The sequence below is a fragment of the Mytilus californianus genome, unplaced genomic scaffold, assembly GCF_021869535.1.
Source record: "Mytilus californianus isolate M0D057914Y unplaced genomic scaffold, xbMytCali1.0.p SCAF_2, whole genome shotgun sequence".
Taxonomy (NCBI): domain Eukaryota; kingdom Metazoa; phylum Mollusca; class Bivalvia; order Mytilida; family Mytilidae; genus Mytilus; species Mytilus californianus.
In genome coordinates this window covers 68,371,851-68,391,497 of record NW_026262668.1, presented here as the reverse complement: position 1 = coordinate 68,391,497, position 19,647 = coordinate 68,371,851, and the positions used below count along the sequence as shown (strand labels likewise).

General features: G+C 33.0%; 1 protein-coding gene across 1 annotated transcript in view; it reads left to right on the top strand.

Moving 5' to 3' along the window:
- Window positions 1–15,558: 15,558 nt before the first annotated feature.
- LOC127728077 (cyclic AMP-dependent transcription factor ATF-2-like) overlaps window positions 15,559–19,647 on the top strand; it is a 34,817-nt gene continuing 30,728 nt past the window's right edge. The window contains exon 1 of the mRNA XM_052235278.1: window positions 15,559–15,625. The gene's annotated coding sequence lies outside the window, so the exon portion shown is untranslated. The remainder of the gene's footprint in view (window positions 15,626–19,647) is intronic.

Sequence of the window (19,647 nt, the reverse complement as noted above, 5' to 3'; positions counted from 1 at the left end):
TGTGTTAGTGTACAGATCTCTCAGAAATTGTACCACAAGGTTCCATATCACTAAGGGAAGGCTGTGATTGAGTTTGGGGGTATATTGCCCCAACGGTTCAGAAATAAGGGGCCAAAAACGAGCATTTTTCTAGTTTCCAGACGGTAACTTGTGTTTAAGTGTATGGATCTCTAAAATTATACTACAAGGTTCCATACCACAAAGGGTAGGCTGGGGGTAATTACTCCAAGGGGAAGGGGGTTCAAAAAGTTTTGGGAGGATTTTTTTGGTGTTTCATATTTTTTTCTTCGAAATTTTTGAAATTTCAAATGATTGCGCAATAGCAAGAAATCTTTAATTGCACAGCATTGGGCAATAGCAAGAAATCTTCAATTGCACAGTTTTGCGCAATACCCGGTAGCACAGTATTGGGCAATAGCAAGAAATCTTCAATTACACAGTATTGCGCAATAGCAAGAAATCTTCAATTGCACAGTATTGCGCAATAGCAATAAATCTTCAATTGTACAGTATTGCGCAATAGTAAGAAATCTTCAAATGCGCAATAGCACAGTATTGCGCAATAGCAAGAAATCTTTAATTGCACAGCATTGGGCAATAGCAAGAAATCTTCAATTGCACAGTTTTGCGCAATACCCGGTAGCACAGTATTGGGCAATAGCAAGAAATCTTCAATTACACAGTATTGCGCAATAGCAAGAAATCTTCAATTGCACAGTATTGCCAGAGACATATATATATATGTCTCTGGCTAAACTTAGCAAAATAGCGATAATTGCTTCTTTTGTAGTTCGAGTGTTAGATACATGTATTATCTTTCGCACTTTTAACTGCCATCGGATTAAGTTGTAAAATAGTAAATCTATAATCTCTTTGAATATTTGAAATAAAGAATTTATATTTAAGAATAAAGAAACATTTAAAACAAGAAATATTCAACTTAAAACTAAAATGAGAAATATTCAATTTGAAACGAGAGTTCATATATATATATTCAATTCAAAATGAGAGTTCATATAAATATTCAAATCAAAACGAGAGTTCATATAAAGCACTTTGCAAATTAAAGTAAAAGTTCCTAACGTCACGTTTCTTCCGGTTATACTTTCTTTAAAAAAAGAAAAGCAATACGTGAACTTAAGACCGCTGACTGGTCACCAAAAGATTGTTGCTGAATTTTTGTTTGCTTTTGAATTAAAATAATTGACTGTGAATAGAAGGAGATAATGATGATGTTAAACTACCTTTATTAAAAATATGTAATAGTGTGTACATTCTTGCACAAGTCAGTTGAAAGCAATGTTGGATAGGTGTGAATAGAAAAGTGTATATACATGCAGCTACTATTTGAATATCATTTTAAAGCTCGACTATTTCATTTATTACTTGGGATTGTACATCATTTTTTTATAATCCTATTGCAAATCCCAGTTTCTACAAACCGAATGTATAATGCAAATTGCACAAAACCAATCGCAATATAAATTTAAGCACTCAGTTTGCTTTATAATCTGGATGCATTTATTTTATCTATCACATCTTTATATTTTATATTTATATTTATATCGGCAGACGCGGGTTGAGTCTACGAAGAATCATCAGTGACGCTCGAATAAAAGTAGTTTAAAAGGCCAAAATAAGGTACGAAGTTAAGTAATCTATTCCTTGGGTAGAAAATCCTTGGCATTTCGAAAGTGTCAAAGTTTATAAAAGGACAGTAACTCTAAAAAGAAAACAAAAGAGAAACAGCTAGAGGTCAGAATACCATAAGCAATGATGACCGTGCTTGAAAGTCACATGGCAAGCTCTTATTGCCGTGTCCTGAATTTAGATAAGAAAAGCGAAAATTCGCATTCGCGAGTGAAATTAATATTTATGCATGAACGTGGTATTTTTGCGCAAGAAATAGTAAATAGAAAGCATACGCACTGATACTCTGGATAAGAATACGCATTTGCGTCATCACATATATTAATCTAATAGTTGAATTCGGATGTAAAACTACCTACCTCAAGTGTTTTGACTCCGGATTCATTGACATTTTATCCGGAATTTTTGTGAACGCAAACCGATAGTGCGCGTGTGAACAGGGTGATGTATAATGTGAATGAATCAAGACGTGTAGGATAGCTGACCAACACAATGAATACAATTTTCAAAACCGTACCATAGTACAAATATTTAGATGCTATAAGGTTGAACTAATAAAAGACAAAAAATAATTAACAGTATGATAGTAATTAAATTTTGTTATGATTTTTGTAAAATATTAATTACGTTTTTTGTGAGATGCAAGGATTTAAAATCCTTGTGAATTGAAACCACGCAAGTATTTTTTCATTCACGACCGTTTAAAATTTAGATATTTAGCTAACTTTGTTTACGCATCCCTGCTCATTGGTGCTCATACGTTACATATAATTTTCATTAATTATTATAAATGTAATGACTGATCAAACCTGTGAGACATAATGCACGTATACATTACAATTTCAATTATATTCTATAATTATTACGAATAAATTCAGTCTCAGTCTCACCTTAACAATGAATATTCTCTTAGTCTGGTAGTATCTATTAATGAAATTAGATATTTTTCAGGGGCGGATCCAGAACCTCGATGTCTGGGGGGGCACCAAAAAACCAAAATTAAAGATTTGTTTAGATATGTATATATGCGAGTGTGGGTGGTGATGGTGTCACGTATTGGGGGTGATGGTGTCACGTATTGGGGATGATGGTGGTCGTGTGTGTGTATGTGGGGGTGGGGGGGGGGGGGTCGGGTCTTCATTTCTATATCTTTTCATTATTTTAAGCAATTATAGACAACAATATGAAACAATTCAATTGAGAAAACCAAAGGCCATATTCATAACAAAACAATTTACGAAAAAAAATATGACAGACATGAACCAACGACAACCACTGAACTACGGGCTCTTGACTGAGGACAAGCACATAAAGAATGTGGCGGCGTTAAACAGGTTTGTGAGCCTCAACCCTTCCCCTAACCTGGGACAGTGGTGTAACAGTATAACATAAGAACAAACTATAAAAATCAGTTAAAAAAGACTCAACTCATCAGATTGTTCATCACACATTTAATCTGTTTTCTACATTTTTTTGGACCCATTTTTTTCTAGTCTTTACTTTTTGACCATTATTCTCTAATCTGTAAATCCCGTTCATACCTTCGTTCACGGTAAACCATTCATACCCTCATTCACGGTAACCTATTCATATCCTCATACATGGTAATTGAAACAAGAAAAAATATACACATATTACTGTACTATAAGTAGGTTTTCTAAAAAAACAATATCATGTTATTAATGATTATATATAAGGCACAGACCTTTCATGTTTTGTGGCGGGGAAAGGTTTTTTTAAAGACAAATCGTTGGTTTCCATAAAAAAAAGTAAGGGGAAAAGAAACACGACATTCAGTTTAAAAAAATGCTGTATGCATTGAAAAAAATCGTTTGTTGTTTAATAAAGTCCGAAAAAGACTGTTCTGAGAAAGACACATTCCCCAGAAACCGTATACAATGTGAGTGCTGTGGTAATAAAGACGTATCTCATATTGATACTAACATTCTTGACACTTAACATCTATTTTTACATGTTCTTTTAAGAACGATTTTAGTTGGTGATTTCTTTCCTGATCTGAAGATTTCACTTGTTATTCGATCTTGATCCTGTAATATTTATTAAAAACCAATAAATATTTTAAAATATTAAAAATATTAATTCCAATCAGCATGTGCATGTACATGTAATTTACATAAATGCTTTTGGATATAGACATTACACAAAGGTGTCAATATTTACACACCCTTTGATAAGTTGTCATAAATCACGCATGTTGAAGCTGGGGTTAATTAACGACCAATTTCGATCTAGATAAGCAGATACAGTAACAATAAAACTATGTTAGAAAATTATTTAGTGACCCCGACTGGGGGGGGGGGGGGGGGGGGGGCACGTGCCCCCTGTGCCCCCCCGGTAAATCCGCCACTGTTTTTTTACAGAAAAATCCTTTTGTTTGATTATCTTTCTGCTTTCCGACCACTTTGTTTCCGACCTTAGATGAATATTTTTAACAGAAATATCGTTTTCTTAATTTTCTTCATTCTTTCCGACATTTTCTCATGCTATGATTGAAATACTAAATATCAAATGAAAAATGTTAAGAAATAATCAGTTTATTCTGGGTCATTGTATATCAATAAACTATTCCCAGGTTTATCAAATACAACACACAACGCGTAGAGGGACCATCTCAAAGCATGAATTATATAATTGCGTTATCATTTGATTGATATTTAATAAACATTCACATTATTAAAAATGTTTGTCGGATTGTTGAAATATACAATGTCACGTTGTAGCCTATCCATAAAGGGACAGTATCAAAGACATAAATAACTACCTACTAGTATATAAATGATGGAAAATTTTCGAGACGTTCCGAGAATCGTGATTCCGAGGATATCGAGTGCACTGTAAATCTAAGTGTTAATAAATAGAACATTGCTTGAACGCTTTTTTGTAACACTTTTTGAACGTGTAATGGTGTTCCAAATGTGTACACTAGTGTTCATCAATTGAATGTGTGGTGTTCAGTTTTTAATGCCTTTGTGTTTCATTTTTGAACACTTGATGTTAGAGTTCTTAACACTTAGTATTCAACGATTTAACGTGTCCGAATGTTCAAAATCTTAATACGTCGACGCGTTCAACAGCCATGTAACACTTTTTGAACACATAGAATATGTTTAAAGCCAAAGTGTTAAGATTCAGAACACCAGACGTTAACTTTCAGAACAGTTGACATAAGTGTTCAAAGTGATGGTGTTCAAATGTGGAACATGTTCTATTTTCAAGCGTGCATAATTTTCCATAAGTACTCAACTTAAATAAACTGTTATAAAAACTATATTCAATCAGGCAAAATATAACAATAAAACATATTTTAACAAGTAATTCTTTATGTAATCAAATGAGCATATTATATGTAAGAAAAGTACACCAGATACCTTATGATATCACAAGTAACAGTCAGTGAAATCACATAAATAATGTTTTTAAACTGAATTAATATATATCATAAATAATGATTTTCCCCTACATGACTAGATAGTTGCAACATCATTTGTATCCTAACCAAAAAAGCATGTCAATGTGATAATTAGATAGTTTATGATATAGATATTTGTCACAATGAAAGTTTAAAAGTTTGCAAATTCAAACAGTTCTTGTACGATCACATACAATGTACGCTCCACTTTTCAGTGCATCTTTACTTAAAGCTATCAACTGGGTGGCATTTTATGTGTTGTTATCAACTTCCAATGTCAAAATCCTCCACAACAAGGAATGTCTATGAGCTTATATATCCTGCAAAATAAAATTAAAAATTAATAGAAGAATGTTTTTCATAAAGCATCAAATTATGCAATGCTTGTTATGCTTTAATGTCGATATATACTAGTGTACAAATTGATATTCTTTAGCAATGAAATGCAAGTTTTGACATTATAAATTACAAAAGTCGATTTCTTGACCTAAGGTGAACAGATAGAAATGATACACCCACATAAGCTATTAATATACATATATTGTCATACCTTTTTTCGACATCTTTCTTTTTTCCACCACTTTATAGCATGCAGAAATGACCTTTTTGGGATTATTGGCTACCGGTTCCTAATTCAAACATTTTAATCTAACGATTCCTGCAAATAAAAAAACAAATGCATTTTCTAAGTCAAAAATGGTGTTCCAAATGTTTGCACTAGTGTTCATCAATTGAATGTGTGGTGTTCAGTTTTTAATGCCTTTGTGTTTCATTTTTGAACACTTGATGTTAGATTTCTTAACACTTAGTGTTCATCAATTGAATGTGTGGTGTTCAGTTTTAATGCCTTTGTGTTTCATTTTTGAACACTTGATGTTAGAGTTCTTAACACTAAGTGTTCATCAATTGAATGTGTGGTGTTCAGTTTTTAATGCCTTTGTGTTTCATTTTTTAACACTTGATGTTAGAGTTCTTAACACTTACTGACTTAGTGTTCAGCTAATGTATGTGGATGTCGAAAATCATCATTTATTCTGTATTACAGACAGACTTCTATTCATCAGTTTAGGAAATCATCAGAACAAAGCTGACAGTTATTTACGTTTATATCTAAAGCCCGTTTTTTAATTCGTCTTTTATGTTGAATATTGAAAATTTGGATATAACAGTTATGAATATTTGACAAATATATATCTGGCATGAGAAAATAACAAGGAAGCCATCGAAATACCTATGGAGATTATTCTAACTTGTTACTTACTTCTTTCGTGTTCATATGGGATAGAAGTCCCTTCTCCAGTTCTCTTTCTTATGTGTATCCATTCTTCGTTTAACCGCCTAAATCGCCAGCCGATATCTGTTTCCGGTATTTGGTATCCTGGTATATTTTTTTTAACACGAGGTGTTCAAAATTTCGAGCGATTTGAACACTGATTGAACATGTAATGTTAATAAAATGAACGGATCATGAAATAAGATAAACATCGACATATTTTTATTACGATATTATCATATATGCATAATTATGTCACTTATAAGTAAAACTAGTACATATAAATAAATAATAAAATAAATTCATAAACTATACATATATGCCAGCTTGGAAGTTTAATATTTCACAATTACTAAAATATTAGCCAAAAATTCACAAGATCATCATCCTGCGTATACATTCATATTTTTTAAAGAATTTCTTTTTGAATTTGCCAATTGGAAGGATAGCAAATCGGACAAACGACTATCTTCTTTTTTAGATCAGAATTTGAACACCGGTGTTCACTGCGACTGAACACACATGTTAATATTTTTAACACAAACGTTAAAACTTTGAACACGTCTCTAAGCATGAACATATGACGTTAAAATATTGAACATTCGGTGTACAAATTTTGAACGCGTCCGGACGCGTCAGGCGTCAGGTGTATTTACAGTGTGGCCCATAGACACTTCCAAAACTCGCCAATATATAAGCGTGAATCCCTCAGGGGGTTCACGCAAAAAATAAGATGTGGTATGATAACCAATGAGACAACTATCCACAAGAGTCCAAATGACGTGGATATAGGCCACCATACGGCCTTCAACAATGAGCTACTACCGTCAGCTTACTTTAGATGTAGGTTAGGTTCGTTGTAAAGGTATTATGGACTTGTCCTCAATTTCACTCGGTGGTCAGGTTAAAAATTCAGGACAAGGTCAGTTCCTCAAAAATAAAAAAATGATGGGTCAACATTATTGGGTCGCCTAACAACGTCTCTTTTCTATCGTGTTGCCTTGAAAACGGCTGGACAGAATTCCACCAAACTTGCACAGATTACGAGACATGCAGATGTGCACCTGAAATTTGATTTTTTCAAGTTTGTCTGTGTACTTTATGATCACCCACTGACAAATTCAAAGTTCAATCAACCGATATAGCAAATGGTCGTCCCTTTATTACTGCATGAAGAAGGAACTGTCACTGATGAGTTTTATGTAGACGAAACGCGATTTTGGCATACCAAATGAAAAGCCTGGCATCTTTAATGAGTTTTTACCCATTCAGAGCACATAATTATATATATATAATATCTAAAAATAGCAACAATCAACATCCAATCTATTTAGGCGTGGATCAGCTTGTGAAAATAAACTGATACAGTTACTGAATTAAAATTATATAAATGTCTAAGAATATAACTTAAACGCGCTAATTGATACATTAAAAAGTTCTATTACTCAATATTTCGCTAGACAAACTAGCTTCATCAGGCGTGTGCATCTATCAGGTGAAATCGGATGCATGCCAAAACATATTTTTGTAGCAAGTTAAACTAAAAATTAGAATAAAAGTTTAACATATTTATTGATATTCTATATATTGTATGATTTCAAGATTATTATTTTTATTTGATTTTAAATCTTTTCTCGTCTCTCTCATTGAGTCCATCAGGTTCAAGAGTCCGTAACTGGTGCTTCCAAAATCTCTCTTTTGTCTTCCTTGCGTGTCAAAATTTTGGTTTTTCTCAATGATTTCAAATGTGACGTTTTCAAAATCATGCCCTTCTCTTAAAAGAGGTCTTGTGATTGGGCAGTTTCTTTCTTTTGTATAAAATGACCGATGGTTATACAGTCGGATGTTGAATGGTGTTTCTGTTTCACCAACATATTGCAACTTGCAAGTTCCACACGTTAGAACATAAATACAATTTTGCGTTTTGCAACTGGATGTTATAAATATGTTGTATTTATTTGTTGTGACTGTGCTGACGAATTGGGTTTCAATGATGACGACTTTGCAGCACTTACAATTGCCTCTTCCGCATGGTTTATAACCTCCTATTGTCGATGTCTCTTGTTTGGATACTTTAGATGTAACTAGAATATCTTTGAGGTTTTCCGGTCTGCGGAAAGCCATGACGGGAGGTGATGGAAAAATCTCTTTTAAGGAAGGATCATTTTCAATAAGACGCCAGTGTTTGTGAACAATAGATGAAAGATTTGTCAGGTCATGATGAAAGCTGACAACAAATGGAATTTTTATTTGTCTGGGCCGTCTTTTCTTTGTATTCAAGTAGGTTTGTTCTGTCTTTTTCTTTTGCTTTACCGAAAGCTTCTGAAATGTTTTTGTTCTTATAACCTCTTGATTTAATTTGTTGACGGAGTTGTCCCAAACTGTGGTTTAATTTCGATTCCGATGAGCAAATCCACTTTAACCTGATAGCTTGGCTGTACAGAATGCTTCGGGAAGAGTGTTTTGGGTGACAACTCATCGGAGAGAGAAATTGGTGTTTGTCAGTTTTTTTGGTGTGAAGGTCGGTTGTCATGACTCCGTTTTCTAAATCTAAGGTGGTATATATATATATATATATATATCTTTGACTTTCAAATGTTTTGGTTTGGGTGTTTCTGATGAAGGTAATCAAGAAACAAAAAGCGCTGCGGACGCACGAACTTATGTAAATGTTTTTATTACATTTGCAACAACTCTTTTCGAGATTCATGTAGCATGTTGCAGGATAAGATACCAGATTTATAATTGGGTACAGCAGCAGACGCACGTTTCGTCTACACAAGAATCATCAGTGGTCCCGAATCAAAACAGTTGGAATGCCAAATGAATTACAAATTACTTTTTTTAATTTTTGGTATACATGTAGTGCATTTAAAACCAAGTACAATGAATTCAAAATAATTGTGCCAAATCTGGTACCCGAATTTATTCAAAATTTGTAAAAAAAAACAACTTATAAGTCTAGTTTCAGAATCAGAATGGATTGTCTTTGTTGTCTATTGAGTTTACTGGATTTTTCCACAATGCATCAGATTCTGAAACTGATAATTGAGGAATGTGTTGGTAGACTTACCGTAGCTACGGGTACGTTGCCATATTTCGCCGTTGCCTGCACTCATAACGGTTATGAAAAAAATCAAAGTTGACCATTTCAACATGTTCGAATGTAAGTCATTTATTCAACCCAGTAGGATGAATAAAAGGATATGTGGTTTATACATCAGTAGGACAGCAGCCAAGTGACAAGATAACCAAAAGACAACTAGAGGGCAACATAAGTCTTCAACAATAAACATGTGTCTTTACAACATGCCAAGTTGTAGATACTCCCTCCTTTTTCTGTACTAACCCTAGCTGGCGCTATCGACGTATCGATGTGTTCTCAGTGGACATTCTACAAGAACCATTGCATAATTATGCATCTGTTTAGGAGAATTTGCATGTTCAAGTTATTTCATCAATGCATACTCACCAATGCAGTTTTTTGTTGAGAAGGGCGATGTTTATAATATTAAAATGTCCATTTCCTTATTTACTGAAATTTAATACACAATTGGATACGTATTTGCATCGAAGAACCGGCTTTGATATTGTTTGCAAATGAAATTTATTAACATTTAACTACCCATATGCTAATAGAGAATGGACCCACCTTTTTTCTATAAGATAAGATAAGATAAGAATTTTATTAATCTAATCAAGAACCCATAAAGGGCATCATTTACAACAATATTAAGCACAATATGATTGGAAAAAAGAAAAACTATATCCTAATATAATACTATCATATATTGGACAGGATCAGAGCCTAACACATCATGTGTCTTACATAACATTAACAATAATTGCATAATAATTTTATATATTTTGTATCCACCTGGATCTTATTTCTAAACACTTAATTATATAATTGCCTAGGCACATAAGAGTTGGTAAATGCTCATTTGTGAACAGCCAGAATATATTTTATATATTTTAGTGTTTTCAGTGTAAAATCGTATGGATAAGAGCAAGAACGCATTAGATAAGTGAAAACGTTGATATATTTAGAATATTTACTAAAATAAATTAAAACCCTAAAATTTATAATAATTATATATATAACTACCGAGTATTGTGATATCGTATATTTCCAGAATAGTACATCATCGGAAGAATTTTGAATTTTAAAGTGCATATGCAAATAAATGCGAAGAAAGATTGTATAAAAATAAGAAGATGTGGTATGATTAATGAGACATCTCTCACCAAATGACGTAGAAGTTATAACAAATATAGGTCAACGTCCGGCTGTCAACAATGAGCAAAACCCATACCGCATAGCAAGTTATGTCTGTAAGAGGAAGTATCCAATTGAGAGAACAACCTTTACAATATTATCTTTGTTTTCCTTATGAGCTACTCGTTTTCCTGAAAATTGAAAAATGTGTTCCTCAGTATTGTAGATGCAAAGCTACATGTACCATGTCAAAATTCAAGACCGTCGGAAATCTTTTTTAGAAAAAGGAGCTACTTGTAAATGACCGGTTTTAGACAAACGTATTGTGATGGGTAATATAATTTGGCATTTCAAAAATTGAGGTATCTTCAGAAGAATTTTATATTTTTTTTGTTAAGAATATACACTAGTACAGGAGTGTAGTATAGAATATAGAATATTTTTATTCACCAAAGTAGGGCCCCAGGACTGAGGGCATTAGCACATAAACAATATCATTATAAACAATAACATATGCAATACAATCCAGACAAAATATAGATATGTAATAAAAAAAAAGAGAAACGTACGTACCAAAACAACAACACCATATCATAATTCAATTAATATTATGTTGACATTGACTCAAGTGCACCAGGTAAGTGTGTTTTGACTATTAAACAATCAGAAGGCTTAAGTTGCTTAATTGTGTCTTATGGAGAAATTTCTAAAAAAAACACACATACAGAGAAATTTCCAAAAAAAAAACATACGAGAAAACACCCACACATTTAAGGTAGATCATAGGTATATATTTCTTGAGATAGAATTTTCTTATACTTTGCCAAAATGAAGATTTTACTATGCTTTTTTCAAAAATATAATAAAAAGTATGGGTCACCGTGCTATTTTCCAACCTATGAGTCGTTGAAAATTGCCTAAATTTGGTTAGATTGTTCATGAAAAAACACATTTGTGTGCATAAAAAAAAATCTATGAGATAGAATTTTGAAATAAATTGTGAGAAGATAGGTTTTATAATATGTTTTAAGAAAATAAAAAGAAAAAATGGTGTCACCGAACTTGTTTTCTTGCTACAAGTAAAAATTAGAACTTTCCCTATCAGTCCATTATATATTTTTTACTAAAAGAGTTATCTCCCCTTAAATGGCTTATTTGAAAAAAAATGATTCTAAAAACACAAAATTTGATATTTGTTTGAATATTTTGAGTTATACAATAAATCACCAAGATTTCTTTAAATAAATAAAAGTCTAACCAAAAAATTGCAAATCTTCCTTCACATTTGCAGATTTGGGCAAATAACTAGACCGATTTTGCACTGGGATTGTACAATCCAAGATGGCGGTATACCATGATTCTACCTTAACTATGATGTATACTGTATAAATAACTGAATAATGGACTGCAGTAAGCACCTAGAATCGATGCATAAAGGGAAATTCCTACTTGTACTTCAATAATCATGCACTGATGAGTCAAACTCCTTTTTAAAATAGGCAGGGCTATTTTGCCGGCTCCGGTAAAATATCGATTTATATAGAGTTTCGCTATTTTGTCGGTCTTAATTCAGATTTTCAGTATATTGATTAAGAATAGAAAGACATATAGAAACATACACTTTAATAAGAAATCTTAAAAAAGTGTGTCTTCTTTAAAACATTTATACAAAAGCAAAGCATGCATATATGCATATTAAAATTAATATTTTAATTAAAAATATCCCATGAGTTTTGAAATTAGAAGTTACTTTAAAAAGAAGGTGTGGTATGATTGCCAATGAGACAACTCTCCACCAGAGACCAAAATAATTAATGACGTAGATGTGTCACCGTAGGGCTTTCAATGATGAACAAAACCCAAACCGCATAGTAAGCTATAAAAGGCCCCGAAGTGACAAATGTAAAATAATTCAAACGAGAAAACTAACGGCCTCATTTGTGTACAAAACAATAAACGAAAACAAATATGATATACAGCAACAAACGACAACCACTGAATTCTAACTTGGGACAGGCACATACAGAATGTGGCGGGGTTAAACATGTTTGCTGACGCCAAACCCTCCCCCTAACCTGGGACAGTGGTGGAAAAGAATAAACTATAACTATCAAATGAAAAAGGCTTAAACTCATCAGATCGAAACAATGCACAAAAGACACGAAGTACAGATCTGAGAGTACTCGCAGTTACTAAAAGCTAGTTCAAAGCTAGTTGGAAAAATCTATGTTATCTTGTGTATGTACTTAGAACATCTCGAAGTTTGAAGATGTATCTTCATGGGGATAACAAAACTTTTGAAGAATGTGCATGTACAAATGGATGATTCTACCATAACTTTACCTTCTTTACTTTCTGCACACCAACGTTGTCCACCTGTCTCGTCCTTTTCCTTCTTCAACACGACATCGCTACGGTTTGAAATCCGTTTCAATACATATAACTCACTTGTAAGTGCAGAGTGTATACCAAGTTTGGTTTAAATCGATTGAATGATGTTGATGAACAATTTTGCAAGTTTTGACAATGTTAGTTTCTGTACATGTCGGCTGCTTGTCATCTTAAATACGAGCCGCCATTCATAAATGTATATATGGTTGTATGATAAAAATGAAGATAAATGTACATGTAATGATGAAACACCTTGATGTAATAGTGGATGAAGGTTTGTGGTCTTTGTCGCCATGAACTCAACAAACTTTATTGTACCATAGACTAGACCGTTATTACAGTTTTTGTTTGGTGCTCTAGTTTCAGTCATAAATTTTATAGCCCTTGCATCCCGGTTCCACATGAAGTTGCACACATATATATAGTTGTCCTTTTTAACATGCTACAAACAGTGACCTGCTTTAGCTCTTCATATGAGTCGAACTTAGCCTTTAGTTAAAAAAAAAATTGACAACTAAGTGTCGTCTTTAATTTCCGAACGTCAATGTTTAACAGAAATTTAAGGTATTTACCGTGGCTGCTACATGTACATGTAATTTCATGAGTGAAGTTCACCAAAAGTGAATAAACCAGAGCCGGCAAAATAGCACTAAGGAGGCTGTTTCGTCGGAGTCGGTAAAGTAGCATCTAAAAAGCCGCTGCCTTTAAAATAATAGTGCACGGTCTACGTTTAGCCAGCAATGATCATCATGGGACGTTGCCACGGAATATATATTCTTCGTATGATCAGTGCAGGCTTAACAGAGTATCCAAACGCATATTAAAGAATAAAATGGGGATAAGTTATTTCAGATTATGTTTTCCTTTAATTATTAGTATCATTTATATATTTATAAAAAAATTTAATTGCAATGATAGTACAGTGGGAACTTCATTATTCATTATCCAAATTATTCTGTTGTCAGAATTTAAATATTGTAATTTTTGACATGATTTTAATATACTTTGCATCATTCCTCTCATTTTAATAAATGGGTGTCACATTTAAATAATTAATGAACTCCACCGTCAACCTAACCCGAGGTGTACCTGAGACAAATTCGGTTTTGTCGAAGAATGGTATCTGCCCTATTCAATTTGCAATTTGTGAGCACATATTCTTAATCTAGTAATACATTTAATTTTGCTCATAAAGTCGTATTTATTGACAAATAATTTTCAAATCTAAAACTACACTTGAATGTTATATGATGTTCAGAATCACTAAAATCCAAAGTTTTTGACGGAAATGCAACGAACTCGAAAGTTGTCTATTAACTTTGAAGTAAGTTTATCATCTTTAAGGAGCTACAATTTGATTTTAAGGGGGAGGCTAGGATGAAAAATTTTGTCCTGCATTTTATTTTTTAGTTGCAATCTCTGTCCTGCACTTTTATTTTTCACTCTATTCGGTCCTGCCTTTTTTTTATTAGTTTATCCTGACTTTTTTTTTTACATAAATTGTCATCCTGCCTTTTTTTTTGCCAAGCTGCTCATCCTGCCTTTTTTTTTTAACTCAAAACTACTGTCCTGCCTTTTTTTCAAATATACAAGCCCCCTCCTAGAAATCAAATGGTAGCTCCCTTATGTATATCTAGCTGGTTTTTTCCCACAATGCAGTGTTATATACCTTAATACTCTGACCACAGTGTAAACTTATTTAAATATTGAATATTTTGCTGGTATATGGTTTTCTTTATCTTTTTTTTTTTTTATTTCAAACAGCTTTTTTTAACAATCGTGCAGCTTTTAACAAGGGAAATGAGGAACCAATATTTTCTAAATGATGCCAATATCCTAAAAAGTATAACATTTAAAACATTTTTTAAAAAGTGTCATTTTTTAAATTAAAGTTAATCAGAGACATATATACACATATGTATATGAGCCTCCTCATGGGTTTTTTTTTATTATGTGATTACTTGGCCGTTTTTAGTGACTATTTGATTATCAGGGAGCTACCATTTGATTTTTAAGAGGGGCTAGGATGAAATTTGAAAAAAGGCAGGACAGGAGTTTTGAGTAAAAAAAAAAGGCAGGATGAGCAACTTGGCAAAAAAACAAGGGCAGGATGACAATTTATGTAAAAAAAAGTCAGGACCGAATAGAGTGAAAACTAAAAAGGCAGGACCGAATAGAATGAAAAATAAAAAGGCAGGACAGAGATTACAACTACAAAAATGCAGGACAAAATTTTTCATCCTAGCCCCCCCCCCTCCCCATAAAAATCAAATGGTAGCTCCCTTGTGTGATTATATTGGCGAAACATTTGTGATTATGTGATTACTTGGACACCCCCATGAGGGGCCTCTTATATATGTCTCTGAGTTAATCAACATTAATTAGCACAGGTAACAGACATCCTTAAAGTGACAAAGAAATTAACAAAAAAAATAAAAGGGATTGACAATTCAGTTGATAAGGGTCTCTGACCCTAGGCCTTTACATCATAACTCTACTAGTAGTTTTTGGGAAGGTCGAAGTTGACGAGAAAAAACATATCAATATGCCTTTTCAGATGACCCGGAAGTAAACACTGATGTATTGACCTTTTGTGTGTATTCCGCCATAGCTGTCATCAAAAAATTAACCTGACGAAAGAAACCGATAAATATCAGTATTTGTAAGTTTTAGTCGGGGAAAATATTACACGAAATGAAATCTGTTACACATTGATGTAAATTTTTATCATTTATTATGTTATAAATTGATAGATATTTGTTAAACACTTCATTTAAACGGAACAGGTGCCCGCTGATGCTGTCGGTTGTTTATCAAAACGAAAATGAAAGAGAGCCGAGTGTAATATATAATTTGTCTTTGTATATGCACTATGGTTAGATGTCGAAAACATGATTGTCGAGATTATGAACTCCTTTTTACAGGTTTGTCACAACCCGAAAACAGGTTTGGGCCAGTCAAATGAATAATTACTAGGCTTCATATAAAACTAAAAGAGACCATATATCAAAGAGTTAAATGATATTTATTTTTAAACAACCCAATACATAAAAAAATAACATACATATTAAGAACAAATATAGGTACAGCTACTAATAAGAAGTAGGTGTTACCTATCTTGCGATCAATATTTCTTTATTTATAGAATGTAAGCTGTATCTTTATTTTGCAAATCTGAGGAGATAAAAGAGAAAAATGATTAATTCAGAGTATTCCTTTATTTGTTGATACATTTTGTACTTCAATCATTGATCTATCTTTAATTGAACATGGGGCCTAGGTGGCTGAGTGGTCTAAGTAGTAGTCGAACTACTGTATCACTAACCAGTTAACACTGAGGTTGTTAGTTCGAAACCCGCACAGGGCAGGTGCACTCAACTCCAATCTTAATTGACTAGGATTGTCAGTTTTCCTACAGAAGGTCGGTGGTTCTCTCCGGGCACTCTGGCTTCCTCCACCAATAAAAACTGACCGCCAAGAAATAACACATTAGTGTTGAAAGTGGCGTTAAAACACCAATCAATCAATCAATCAATCAATTGAACGCAATTAAACATATTGAAAAACAAAATGGATTGATTGTGTAACAAAATTGAATTGATCCGACAATCAAGCCATTCAAAAAAAAAAAACCCAAGAGATGCCACACTATCTTTATAAAGTAAATGTCACCCTCTCCATAACAAGTATATTTGTACAAGTTTGATATTCAAAAATGTTGATTTACTGTCAGTTGATTGTCAGAAGAGAAGCCTATATCGTAAAACCGAAATTCATTTATAATTCATAATCAACTTGAAACCTTCTGATTTACATTCTTTTCTCAAAATCAAAAGTAGCATGATTTATTCCAAAGGAATTTTGAATTTGAAGTTATTTTGATAACTTTCATAGCAGTATTAAACTCTTGCATTCAACAAATGATTCTAAAACATTTTTACAAATACTGATAAAAAAATTTATTCAGTTCGTGCAGCAAACTGTAGATGCATGTCATTTATGTCTTGACGTCTTTTATGAATTTGACAGTTTGAAATAAGGAACTTTCAACAACATTACTGAAATCGCATGAAAAAAATTCCGGACTCTTTGATTGTTGCAGGTCTGTTTCGCGTTATATTATTTCATAGAAACTTTATTTGCTATCACAAGGCAGAAAATGCAGAAATAATCAGCCTAAGGACAACAGCCATTTTTGTTGAGCCTTCGACTTTTGTCGAAAAAGCGAGACATAGCGATCCTACATTCCGTCGTCGTCCTCGGCGGCGTCCACAAATATTCACTCTGTGGTTAAAGTTTTTGAAATTTTAATAACTTTCTTAAACTATCCTGGATTTCTACCAAACTTGGACAGAAGCTTGTTTATGATCATAAGATTATATTCAAAAGTAAATTTTGTAAAAAAAAATTTTTCATTTTTTCCATATTTTACTTATGAGTGGACTTAGTTTTTCTGCCAGGACACATTACATTCACTCTGTGGTTAAAGTTTTTGAAATTTTAATAACTTTCTTAAACTATCCTGGATTTCTACCAAACTTGGAAAGAAGCTTGTTTATGATCATAAGATAGTATCCAGAAGTAAATTTTGTAAAAAAAAAATTCCATTTTTTTCCGTATTTTACTTATAAATGGACTTAGTTTTTCTGCCAGTTAACATTACATTCACTCTGTGGTTAAAGTTTTTAAAATTTTAACAACTTTCTTAAACTATCCTGGATTTGTACCACACTTGGACAGAAGCTTGTTTATGATCAAAAGCTAGTATCTAGAAGGAAATTTTGATAAAATTTTGTTCCATTTTTTCCTTATTTTACTTATAAATGGACTTCGTTTTTCTTCCAGTCAACATTAAATACATTCTGCAGTTTAAGTTTTTAAAACATTTATTAGATTCATAAATTATCCTGGATTTTTACCAAACTTGGACAGAAGCTACTTACAATCAAAAGATAGTATAGAGAGGAATAATTTATTAATTTTTTTCCTCATTTTTGTTGAGCCTGCGATTAACACCAAAAGTAGGCAAGACACTGGGTTCTGCGGAACCCTTACGAATTTTTTATTTATGTTCCAGACCCATATGAGTATTTGGACCATAAGTGTATGGTCATGACCATATTGGTATACTCATATACTCGTTTTGTTATTAATGGGCTGGATCATATAAGTATTATAAGTAATTTTTATACGACCGCAAACAAATTTTTGTGGTCGTATATTGGTATGACGTTGGCGTCGTCGTCGTCGTCAGAAGAAGACACATTGGTTTTCGCACTCTAACTTTAGTTTAAGTGAATGGATCTCAATGAAATTTTACCATAAGGTTCAATACCACAAAAGGTGGGGATTGATTTTTGGGGTAATTGCCTCCAAATTTTAGGAATTAGGGGCCAAAAAGGGGCAAAAAACAAGCATTTTTCTAGTTTCATGACAATAACTTGTGTGTAAGTGTATGGATCTTTATGAAATTGTACTACAAGGTTCCATATCACAAAGGGAAAGCTGGAATTGAGTTTGGGGGTTATTGCCCAAAAAGTTTAGGAATAAGGGGCCAAAATGGGCCAAAAATAAGCATTTTTCTAGTTTCCAGACAATAACTTGTGTTCAAGGGTATGGATCTCTCTGAAATTATACTGCAAGGTACCATACCACAAAGGGAGGCTGGGATTGATTTTGGGGATAATTCCCTCAAAATTTTAGGAATTATGAGCCATAAAAGGGCAAAAAAACAAGCATTTTTCTAGTTTCAGGACAATAACTTGTGTGTAAGTGTATGGATCTTTATGAAATTGTACTGCAAGGTTCCATATCACAAAGGGAAAGCTGGGTTTGAGTTTGGGGGTAATTGCCTTAAGTGTTTAGGAATTTGGGGCCAAAAAGGGGCCAAAAAACAAGCATTTTTCTAGTTTCCAGACAATAACTTGTGTTCAAGTGTATGGATCTCTCTGAAATTATACTGCAAGGTACCATACCACAAAGGGAAGGCTGGGATTGAGTTTGGGGATGGTGAATCATAAGGGGGTTCAAAAAATTTGGGGGGGGGGATTTTTTTTTCCTTTTTTTTCTTTAAAATTTTCCATTTTAAATTGGTTATTTCTGATTTCTGATTTATATATAAAAGCAAATAATAATGATATGGTTTGAATAGGTAAATTAAAATTTTTTAAGTTCTTTCATTCTGTGTCAGAAACCTATGTTGTGTCAAATATTTAATTACAATCCAAATTCAGTGCTGTATCAAGCTTGAATGTTGTGTCCATACTTGCCCCAACTGTTCAGGGTTCGAGCTCTGTGGTCGTATCAAGCTGCTCCCCAGCGGAGCATTTTTTTTAATATATTCTAACTTCTTTAGCAGGAACACAAAACTTGTTTTCCGAACCATAATCAGCACAAGTTACTCTCTGAAATCCTTTATCTTTGACAAAGTGTGTCTGAATCTTGGTGCAACTGTTATCTTACCTTGGCTAGAGGTAATTTAATGTGCATGTATCCTGTCGATGTTTTTGCAAGTGAAACCACAGGCACTCTTTTCTTTTGTCTTTGATGATATTACGATTAGTTTTTTTCGGTTGTCTCTCTTCTTATTTTCAAGGTAAGAATAGATGGACAGCATGTATAAACTTCTGCTATTATAAGATCGTTTGAAAAGGCACAGGAACACATTAAATAACTAAACATAAT